The following is an 11,842-nucleotide window of genomic DNA, read 5'->3' as shown; positions in this document are numbered from 1 at the left end:
TTCTCATCCAAATCGCCTCACACGTTGCCTGACTTACAACCATGTATTCTTCTTTTGCCAAGCTAAGTGCCACAAATATCTACTCCTTATTGTACCAAGAAACCACTACGGACCCAACACTGAAAATTCCACCTGGTGTACTCTTCCGGTCTGACTCCCCGCCTAATCTACATCTATGAAGCCAGACAAATTCACTCCCTCTATCCATCTATACCAAAGTCCAAACTAGTTAGTGCCTCTGAGGTACTGTAGAACATGCTTAGTTTCCCTCCAAAACAGTTTGGTTAGCCTAACCATAGCTTGACTCAGCTTGTTGATTGCATAACACATGTTTGGTCGTGTGTTCAAAATATACATGAGTGAACCCACCAATTTTTGGTAAATAGTTTCATCCACTTCCTCTCTTGATGTGGCATCCTCTTTCCTACATTTGGTCGCTAGAGAAGTCTCTATGGGTTTGTACTTGTCCATGTGGAACCTTTGAAGTATATCGTTGGCACACTTTCCCTGAGAGACAAACAGATCACCATCACCTTGCCATAGTTCCAATACAAGGAAGTAGTGCATGAGACCCATGTTCTTCATGATCTCAAACTCTCTTGCAAGGTCCTCCTTGCAAGATATAATCAGTTGCTCATCACTAGTCAAGATCAAGTCATCCACATATAAAACAATAATCAACAATTTACCTTCTACCAAAATATAATAGAGATTTGCATCCACTTCACTTTTGGTGCAACCCAAACCAGTGAGATAGTTATCAATCCTAGTGTACCAAGCACGGGGTGCTTCCTTGAGACCATACAATGCTCACTTGAGTCTGAACACATGAGACACTCAATCAAAAGTCTCGTAGCTTTCTGGTTGCTCGATATACACCTCCTCCTCAATAACTCAATTGAGGAATGTTGTTTTCATGTCCATCTACTGGATCTTCCACTCCACTGTGAAACCAAAGCAAGGATTGATCTGATGGATGAGTACCTTGATACAAGAGCAAAGGTCTCCTCATAGTCAATCCCCTCCACCTGACAGTACCCTTTGGCCATAAATTTGGCCTTGTACTTTTTTATGCTTCCGTCTGCTTCCTGCTTCACCTTGAAGATCCATCTCGAACCCACAACTGATTTGTCTGCTAGTCTTGGGACCACTTCCAAAACATTGTTCTTCACAATGGATTCGTACTCCTCCACCATTGCATCAACCCATACAGGTTTCTCTATTGCTTCCTCAAAAGAGGATGGTTTAGTCTCTACTAGCTCAGTCATTAGAGCCATGTATCTAGTGTACCGATTTGGTGACCTTCTCTACTTGCGTTGATTTGAAGGAGCACCCACATTCTCCCTCGCATCATCCACAAGTCTCTCAACTTATTTGGTTCTCGTATTGCCTTCTCTAGATGGTTATGCTTGAGTGGAAGTGTCCACTCTCTGCTCCTCAACTTGTGGCTATTACAAAACCTCCTGAGGCCTCTCCTTTTGATCCAGGTGGATATTGGTGGCCACCCTCCTATTCCACTTGGACCCCCAACACTGTCTCTTTCATTTTTTTAGTTTCCTTAATTGTAGCACAATTTACCATTTTTGGCATTTTTTTGGGTCCTAAACTTCCAGAGTCGTTTGAGGCTCTAAACAATATTTTTAGGGAAAACAGAGAAATTGGAAAAGTACCGAGTTTAGCAACTTTTTTTATTTCAACCTACTCTTCGAGATTTTCGAAACGAGGTATTATGATAGCCAAATAGAGATCATATGCCAAAGTTACAACCCGGGGAAATTGATGTACCAATTTACCCAAACGAGGCCCACAATTTTGGCGCTTCATCCCCTAGGGTTAGGTTTCTGGATGTTTAGGGTTTTCCTTTGTTTCTCAATAATAAATAGGCCTTTGAGCCTCATTGTAACATAGTTCATAGGCATGTAGCCACCACATCTCTTCTCAAAGATAAGCTACCATCGTCCGATCTAGTCTTATTTCCATTCTGTTTGTAAGCATATTTCAGTGTTTGATATTAATGAAATGCAGTGTTATTTCTACTACATCTTTTTATTTATGGTTATATCTTTAATTTGTTGCGTTCTTATTTAAATTCAGACCAGTGGTATCCAATGTTTTTAAAACCAGAACCGGTGATCGGACCGGTCCACCTAATGAACTGGTTTACGACTGGAACCAGTCGAAACGGGACTGGTTAGGTCTAAACGAAACAGTTTTAGAAAAATACATTAAATAATTAATTTTTAATGAAATAAAACTATTTTTAAGATTTAAAACCATGATTCGAAGCCAATAGAGACAAAATATGCGAAGTTTGCTCACTTATATACCATGTAAAGGTGAATATATCAAAATGGCACTGAGTGTAATATATATCATCGACAAAATAGTAAAATACATCAGCAATGACTCAAATAAACAATTAGTTTGGTTTGCAATTTTATTGCCATAAAAAAACCCTTTATCTTGCACTGAATCACCACGATGAAAAGAAATGGTTGTTCATTAATAATGAAAAATGGTTCACCTGCCTCCACCATGTTTGGCTGTCTGAGATCATCAAAGATAGACCCTACAATGATTTCTTTGTGCTTCATGAGATGGTCTTTTACGCTAATTGGAATTGGAGTAATTGAGTATGCCAATTAGACATTTCTCTTTTAAACCTTCAATATCCATGTCAGAGATAGGACCTCCACAAACGAACCAGTAATGCAAATTCCATCTATGCCTTACAATAAAAAAGTGTCAAAATCCTCATCCTCTTGGCCATCATGCTCTTCATTATATGAGAGAACGATAACACCTAAAAGGTTTTCATCTTCAGGGTTCTTCTAGAAAATATACCCTCTCCAAATTATCAAAAGAATCATTACTAAATTCAGAAACTTGGAAGGGAATATGACTTACCAAACCCTTGCCTTCATGCAAGTGTATCTCATCATCACAATGTGATTCATTTGAGACATGATGACATGCATACTATTAAATAGAAACGAGTGCTACAACAAGGCCTTTGTCACACTTTTCTTCTTTGGATCTGAAATCTCATACATATATGGTTCAAGTGATGAGAGAGAATGTTGTTCATCCTCATACAATTCATTTCCAAGCTTTCAATCATGTCAGAGATAGGATCCCCACAAACAAACCAGCAATACAAATGGTGGAGGCTAGCATGGCAGGTAACCAACCGGTTTAGGACTGAACCCGCTGGTTTGACTACAAACTGGCTAGTTAGGACCGGTTAGGGCCAAAACTTCACCACATTGAGTTCCTTACTGGGTTTTTCAGCCGGTTCCAACTAGTGGCCTTGTTGACCAGTCGGTTAGACTGGTAACTGATTAGTTAGGCTCGTTTTAAAAACACTGGTGGTATTAGAGCGGTCTACTCTTTCTCTTTCTTTCTTGCATGTCCCTAACGAGGTAAGGATATAAGGAGTTAGGGATTGAACTGGTCAAACCTTTGCAAGACCAGCCTCGAAAATTCTGACGACCTCCCATGGGGAAAGAAAAGAAAGATGAGGGAGAAGGAGATCCTTTCAAAATACTTATTGAATAAGCCCTCAAGCGACAGAGGAATGTGATGATTGACAACTTTTCCTAGTTTCTTCAGTGGCTACTCAAGGGCGATGCATCTATTTCCAACAGCTTCGCTGGAAGCGCCACACCCTTTAAGGTAAAAGTTAACTTTGACATTCCCATATTTGAGGGTCAGATAGATGCGAAAGTCATAGATAAATGGTTAAATCTGCTAGAAGGATATTTTTATGTTCATGATTTTTATAGCCGGGAAAAGATTACTTTTTCTCCTCTCAAAGTCACCCCTCACGTCAAGGATTGGTGGGAAACCTACTGTGAGAAGGATGAAAATACACCCTCACTATTTTCGGTCACACCCACTTGGGATTCGTTCTCGGACTCCATCAAGGAGCAGTACTACCCTGTCAGGAGCTATGAGAATATATACATAAAGTGGACTACACTACGACAGGGAAGGGACCAAGACGTGCCAGAGTTTACCAATTTTTTCATACCCTTCACACGAAGTTGGGTATCAAGGATTATGAGAAACATTTGGTACTCAAGTACCGCAGCTACTTACATAGGTACATCTAGGATGAGATGGAGTTCCTGGACATCTCCTCGCTGGCACGACATACCGATACGTTGTCAAGATCGAGAAGAAACTTAAAAATAAAAAGAGAGACTTTGGATTTGCGAATCCAAAGCAAGGGAAAGGCGTCACCAAACCGCAGAGAAAAGGGCAAGGCCAAGGTGGAGTGACCCAGGAGAACCAACCAAAGTTGCAAGCAAAGAAAAACACCACAAAGCAAATAAGGACATGATAAAGTGGTGTAAGTTCCATAAGGGCTCTACTCACAACACGAGTATCGAGCCAAGCAGTCGCTGGTGGCTGAGCTGAAGGCTTCTAAGTCCGACGCATGTTCCGACTTTGAGTCAGAACCCAACAAGGGGAATGACAAAGGCAATAAGATCATTGACATGGAGCCTGGTGCCACTGTGGCCACCATTAAGATAGAAGATTGATATTTAAGATCCAGAAGAGGGGGAGCATCTATTCCACACACAGATGTGGGTGAAGGGTTCTCTACTGCAGTTCATTGTCAACAGCGGGAGCCAAAATAACATCATTTCAGCATAGGTCATGAAGCAGCTAGGCCTATCAACTACAACACATCCAAAGCCATATACCATCAGATGGCTTCACCAAGGACGAGATCTCCGCATCATTCAGCAGTGTCATCTTCCTTACAACATCAAGCCCTTCACATATGGGGTACTGTGTGATGTTGCTCCTCTTGAAGTTTGTGATATATTATTAGGACAACCATACTTATGGAAGCATCATGTTGTATATGAGTCTAGACATCGCTTTGTTATTAATTCTTTGGGTACTAAGTTATACAAGATACAGAGGTAGCCCCACCTACTGCCATCTCTTTAATCTCTTCTAAGCAACGCAGTAAGGTCATCTCCACGACTAGGAAATTTGTTTTCTTTCTTATTCGCTCTCAAAGTAAGGGAAAGGTCGTAGCCACATCCATGGCCCCTGGGAAGGGTTCCTCCAAGACGCAGAAGCAGGTGGATACGGTCGTAGAAGAATACAGGGACATCTTCTCCTCACCCACAGGGGTAACCTTACATTGTCAGTTCAAGCATTCAATTGACTTAAATCCCAGAGCACCTCTACCCAACGAGCCAATATATTGCCGCTCCATTCTAGAAAATGAAGAGATCAAGTGACAAATCCAGGAGTTCCTATAGAAAGGGCACATCCAACCAAGTTCCTTGCCTTGTGGGAGCCTGATTGTACTTTTACAGAAGAAGGATGGGACTTGAAGGCTCTACATTGATTATCAAGCACTAAACAAAATCACTGTCAGGAACAAGTATCCAATCCCACAGATTGATGACCTACTGGACCAACTCAAGGGGGCCAAGTATTTCCGCAATATCGATCTGAAGTCTGGTTATCACCAAGTTCCAATAGAGCCCACAGATGTATGGAAGACTGTCTTTAAATCCAAGGAAGACATTTTTGAATGGTTGGTTATGCTCTTCGGGTTGACAAATGCCCCTGTTACTTTTCTGAGGCTAATGGATGACATCTTGTGGCCCTTCACCAACTTATTCAAGGTGGCTTATCTTGATGACATCCTCATCTTCAGCAAGAGTTGGGAAGAACACTTGCAACACATTCAGTAGGTCCTTCAAACCCTTCAGCGGCACAAACTGTGTGCCAACCTGGAAAAATACACCTTTGGCATGAGCCAGGTCGAATAATTAGGTTACATCATATATGAGTGTGGCAGACATGTGGACCCGACCATGATCCAAGTCATTCGGGATTGGCGAGCCCCAACCACTCTAATGGAGCTTCACAACTTTTTGGGCCTTGCAAATTTCTATCAGAGGTTCGTGTTGGGATTCTCCCATATCACCTGGCCTTTGAGTCAAATTACTAAGGGCGGGGCGAAAGCAAAGTTTTCATGGTTTTAGTCCCAAGAGAAGGCGTTCATTGAGTTGAAGCACCACCTCTGCTTTGAACCGGTGCTCACACTCCCAGGCCTTCATCATCAATTTGAAAGCGAGACAGACACCTCAGACTATGATATTGGTGCAGTCCTCACCCAACACGAGCATCCAGTGGCCTATCATAGTGAAACACTTTCCGATACAATTTGGAAGTACCCCACCTATGATAAAGAGATGTATTCCATTGTGCAAGCTTGCTGACAATGGAAGCACTACATTATGGGGAAGGAGACAGACATCCACACTGATCACCGACTTCTTCAGTTTATACAGACAAAAGGGAAGTTGCAGAATGATCGCCATCATAAGTGGTCTACATATATGCAACAATTCCACTTGAACATATTATACAAAAAGGGTAGCACCAATCATGTTGCAAACCCCTTCAGTCGGCCCCCAGTTGCAGCACTAACTACTGTTCTCAACTCTTATGGTCATAAGACCTCTGGATGGCTGTAATTATACAAAAATTATATAGAGTTCACCTCGACATATGAGATGCTAGTAGCTAGCAATAAAGTTTTTGATTTCCACCTCGAGGGCGTATTATTATGCTACCTGGGCCAGCTTTGTGTTCCTTCAAGTGAGAATGCCAAGCTGATTTGGGAGGCACACTACAGTCAGGTCACAAGACATTTTGGTGTGGAGAAAACTATGGTTGTACTACAAAAGTACTTTTATTGGCTCAAACTATGACTAGATGTTGGGAAATATATCAAATCCTACACTGCCTACACCATCGTCAAGCTAACCATCAAGAAGCAAGGCCTGTACACTCCTCTGCCTACTCCCAACGAGCTATGTCAATCCATCTCCATGGAATTTATGTCTGGCCTCCCTTCTACCAAGCATGGTAATGATTGTGTACTTGTGGTCGTGGACAGATTTTATAAGATGGCTATATTGGCGGCTGGAAGAGTATCACAACAGAGGACACTACTAACTCTTCTTTGAACGAGTATGGGTACATTTTAGGATCCTGCAAACCATTATATCACATCAGGATAGCAGGTTCTTGAGCACATTCTAGTCAAGAATTTGGACACTATTTGACACCAAGCTCACCAAATCAACTGCCTTCCATCCCCAGACTGATGGCCAGATAGAGGTCGTCAATAGGATGATAGTGCACATACTCCGCATGTACAACTCCAAGCATCCTCAACCCTAGGATGAGAGCTTCCATATGTGAAGTACAGTTATAATAGAGCTCTCCATAGCTAGACTGGTTGCAGTCCCTTTCAAGTGGGTCTAGGATTTCAACCATTGTATTTGATTGGTGTTTCCATGCGGCATGCGACTACACAAACAAAATCCAAACATGTGTTGTTCAAGGCTCATAAAGTGACTAGATTTATTGAACGCATTCAACACACCTGCCGATAGGTTTAGGACATCCTGGAGAAGTCAAATGCCAAGTACAAGCAACCGCATGATCAACATCGGGTGCCACACAAGTTTCAGGTGGGCGACAAACTCTGGTTGCATTTCCAGAAAGAACGCCTTACTGGAGCCCATCAGAATCTCAGACCACTCTGATATGGTCCTTACACCATTACCAAGGTTGTGGTAGACAATGTTTTTGAGTTCATAATTCCCCCATTCCTTGGCCTACACCAAGTGTTCAATGTGAACCACCTTCGACCATACTTCCCACCATTGTTGGACACATCGGACATTGCAGAACAACTCGAACAAACAGAGTTAAACCCAGACTGCATGGAATAGACCACAACTGGTTGGATTATTGACACACAGGTCAAGAACACTTGCCAACAAAAGATCCAACTGTATTGGTTTGTCAAAGTTGGCCAACTCCTGCAGCAAGGAAAGTGGCTCACCAAGGACCAAGTTCAACAAAAGTTTCCCCAACTCATGGAGGTACTCAACGCAATGGGGACCATTGCTTCCTAAGGGAGGAGGGCTGTTCTAGGTGGATATTAGTTTCCACCCTCCTATTCCACTTGGAACCCCAACATTGTCTCTTTCAGTTTTTTAGTTTCCTTAATTGTAGCACAATTTACTATTTTAACAGTTTTCCAGGTCCTGAAATTCTGGAACCGTTTTGAGGCCCCAAACGATGTTTTTAGGGAAAATGGAGAGACTGGAAAAGTCTTGAAGTAAGTAACTCCTATGATTTTTGCCCACTCTTCGAGATCTTTAAAACTACGTATTATGATAGCCAAATGGAGATTGTATGCCAAAGTTACGACCTCGGGAAATTGATGTACCAATTTACGCAAATGGGGCCCACAATTTTGGCACTTCATCTCCCAGGGTTAGGTTTCTGAATATTTAGGGTTTTCCATTATTTCTCAATAATAAATAGGCATTGGAGCCTCATTATAACACAGCTCAGAGGCATGTAGCCGCCACATCTCTTCTTAGAGATAAGCTACCATCGCTTGAGCTAGCCTTATTTCCATTATGTTTGTAAGCATATTTTAGTGTTTGATATTAATGAAATGAAGTGTTATTTCTGTTGCATCTTTGTATTTATGGCTATATCTATAATTTTTTGTGTTATTGTTTAAATTCGGATCACTTTCGGAGCTAAAAGCTCCTCTTCTAGTGGAATCTGAAGCTCCCTCTAAAGAGAACACCACATGGCTTTGTCTTCATCAAATTTGACATCCCATCGCACAATGGTCATTCTGAGGGAAGACAAATACACATGGTAGTTGTGGGGAGTTTCTGTGTAACCCACAAATACCCCAAACTATGTTGTCAGCTCTAGCTTCTTCCTTGATTCTTTGGAGACATGGAAATAAACAGAGGCTCCAAAAATCCTGAAGTGCAACATATCCATCTTCCTCCTCGAGAAATCCTCCTCTGGTGTGATCATGCCAAGAATCTAATGAGGACCCTTGTTCTGCAAATACACCGTTGTGTTGCATGCTTCATCCCACAAGTGCAGAGGTAGGCTTTGGTCATGCAACATCACCCATGTTGTTCCCACAATGCTTCGGTTCTTCCTCATACCCACCCCATTATTTTTTGGGTTGTGAGGCATTGTCAACTCTTGTCGAATGCCTTCTTTTGCACAAAATTTTTTAAATTCATTCAACAGGTACTAACCTCCATTATCACTCCTGAGAGCCTTCACCTTCTTGCCCACTTCTTTCTCCACCAGTGCCTTGAACTCTAAGAACTTGGAGAAGGTCTCATCCTTTTTCCACATGAAGAAGATCCATCACTTTCGTGAGAATTCATCAATAAAATTGACAAAGTACTTGTCCCCAATAGTGGAGGCTATCAAGAAAAGTCCACAAACATCAGAGTGGATCCTTTCAAGGACTGCATGTGCTCTATTGTCCTGATCATGGAAAGTGGCTTTTGTGTACTTCCCCAAGGTACACCCTTTGCATTTGTCCTGCTGCTCTAGGCTCCTTTAGGGAGGCATGTGGTTATCTACTGCATGATCTTCAAAGTGTCGTGATGTAAATGGCCAAGTCTTATATGCCAAAGTTTGCTGAAATCGCGGCTCTGCACCTTCTTTGCCTTTGTGCTCAATGCAACACAATCCTCCACATCTAGCTTGTAGAGGTTTTTCACATGAACGCCAATATACTTCACATGTCTCGTCGCTGTGTGTCTCAGGAGTGTCTTTCCTTTACTTGAAGATCACATCGTAGCCACAGTCTTCCAAAATTGCAACGAAGACAATATTCTTCTTTAGACCCAGAACAAACATCACATCCTTGAGCCTGAGAGGGTAGCTCGACTCCCTTTGAAAGGTGATTGTACCAATCTCAGTGGCACTGTATCTTCCATCATCTCCCATCTCGATGTGCATCTGAAGATCCTTCTCCTCCAAGTCATTGAAAAAATATCTATTCCCCACCATATGTAATGAGGCACCGCTGTCGAGATACCACACACTTCTCATCATTGTGCCGGCCCTGCATGCAATGAGAGTAAAATCAAGCTCGAACTATGAAGCCAAAGCTTCACCGGCTGCTCCTCCTAACAGTGAAAGCACTTGATTATGGACAAGTCTTTCTTCTTCCCCCCTTCACTAGATTCCATTTTGGATTGAAATTTCTTCCCTTTACCTTCTTTTGTCTTTCCATCCAAGGCACATTTCTCCTCATCCTTGCCCTTGGATGAGGTCATGTCTCTGGTATTCCACCTTATTTCCTCATGTACCAAATCAGACCATAAGCATTCTAAATCTGGTAGTTTCTTCCTCCCATTCATTGAATCTTGGTAGCTAGGCCAGCGCTTGGGAAGGCCTAAAGGGCTAGGCTCACCAAAGCATCTTCTGCTACAATAACCCTAACTTGACCAAGTTCTTCATGACATTGTGTGAACCTACTCAAGTATGGTGGAATGCTCTCATTCCTCTACATCTTGATATTTCAAAGTTCATCCTTAAGTGTCAGTTTCCTGTGGTCACTACTATTCTAGAACAAATCTATCAGTGTTTGCCACATTGCATACGAAGTCTCTTTCCCATGGATATTTGAGACAATATGGTCTCCTACTCCCTCCAATATGATTTTCCCCACCTTGGCTACACACTTCTTCCTTTCTACTAGGTTCTTAACATTGCATGCTACTGGTTTTAGAATATCATTACCAATGAATTCCTTCAACCCATTATCCTCCAGTACTGCCTCCATGTGGTCCTTCCATGCGGCATAATTCGAGCTTCCCTCAAGGGAATACTCAAGCCTTAGTCCATTAAAATCCATCTCAGTCCTGAAGAAAACCTGCGACACTGATCTAGAAATTCGAATCTCCTACAATGAAAACTTCGAAATCTCTGCTCTACAGTGATTCCATCTCTTATATTATGTGGAATTTAATGTGTAGATTCAATATTGCTCATGAAATTTTCTAAATCACAAGACTTGAAGCTGCTCTATTGATCTGCGGAAGTTAATTTACCATCTAGAACAAGAATCAAACATGCAAAATGAAACATCACACATGGACAAAGATTTATCTAGGGGAAAGAAACTGCTCAAAACCCCTTACTATATATATTGAAATTATCAGAGAATAGAAAAAAAATACACATGTTTGGTCAAGTTTGAGCACCCATGCAAGTGTTTAGTCTATCCCTCTACTTGACTGACTTACTCTAGCCAACACCTAGCCAATTTTCAAGTCCTCCAAGCTCTTATTTCCTTGCGTTGTTTCCTTGGGAAATTGGCCCTTATTATTTAGGAATTCCCCACTATTGAATTGTGCAATTCAATAGGGTCCTACCTGTGACTGCATGCACCACTTGTACACATTGAAATATGCTACAACTGATAGTACATTGCTTAATCTCCATCTCAATTGAGTAACTCAAATTCTCTATACGCAACAATTTTTGGGTTCATTGATCAATTAACTGGTTGATCACCGAGTGTGGTTAAAGTTTCACTTCCACAACTTGACCTCCACTAGTTCTTCTAATAGTGAAAACTATTTAAATTGATAATAACTCAAATTAACTGAAATAGATTGCTAAAAATTAGCAATCAAACACACTAAACTAAACTCAATCTTCCCCAACTCGAATTGACTTAATTAACTGAATCACAAATGTCATGTCACTTGAGTTAACTACTTCCAAGATTTCTACTTAATAGAAATTAGAATTTTCTCTAATTTGACCAAAGCAAAGTCAAACTGAGATTTTTTTGCTACATTTCATAAAAACCCCTCCATGACAACCAACCTCTACTCTAAGGTAAGGAGAAATGAAAAATTCTCAATATCCAGTTAAAAACTTTTAGCTAGATTGGAACTTGAGATATTCAATTTTTATTGGAATTCAGTTAAAAAAA

Source organism: Pinus tabuliformis, chromosome 5_1, assembly GCF_031772625.1.
Source record: "Pinus tabuliformis cultivar Carrire ecotype Pingquan chromosome 5_1, CPIR1, whole genome shotgun sequence".
Classification (NCBI taxonomy): Eukaryota; Viridiplantae; Streptophyta; class Pinopsida; order Pinales; family Pinaceae; genus Pinus; species Pinus tabuliformis.
This window is presented reverse-complemented; position numbering follows the sequence as displayed.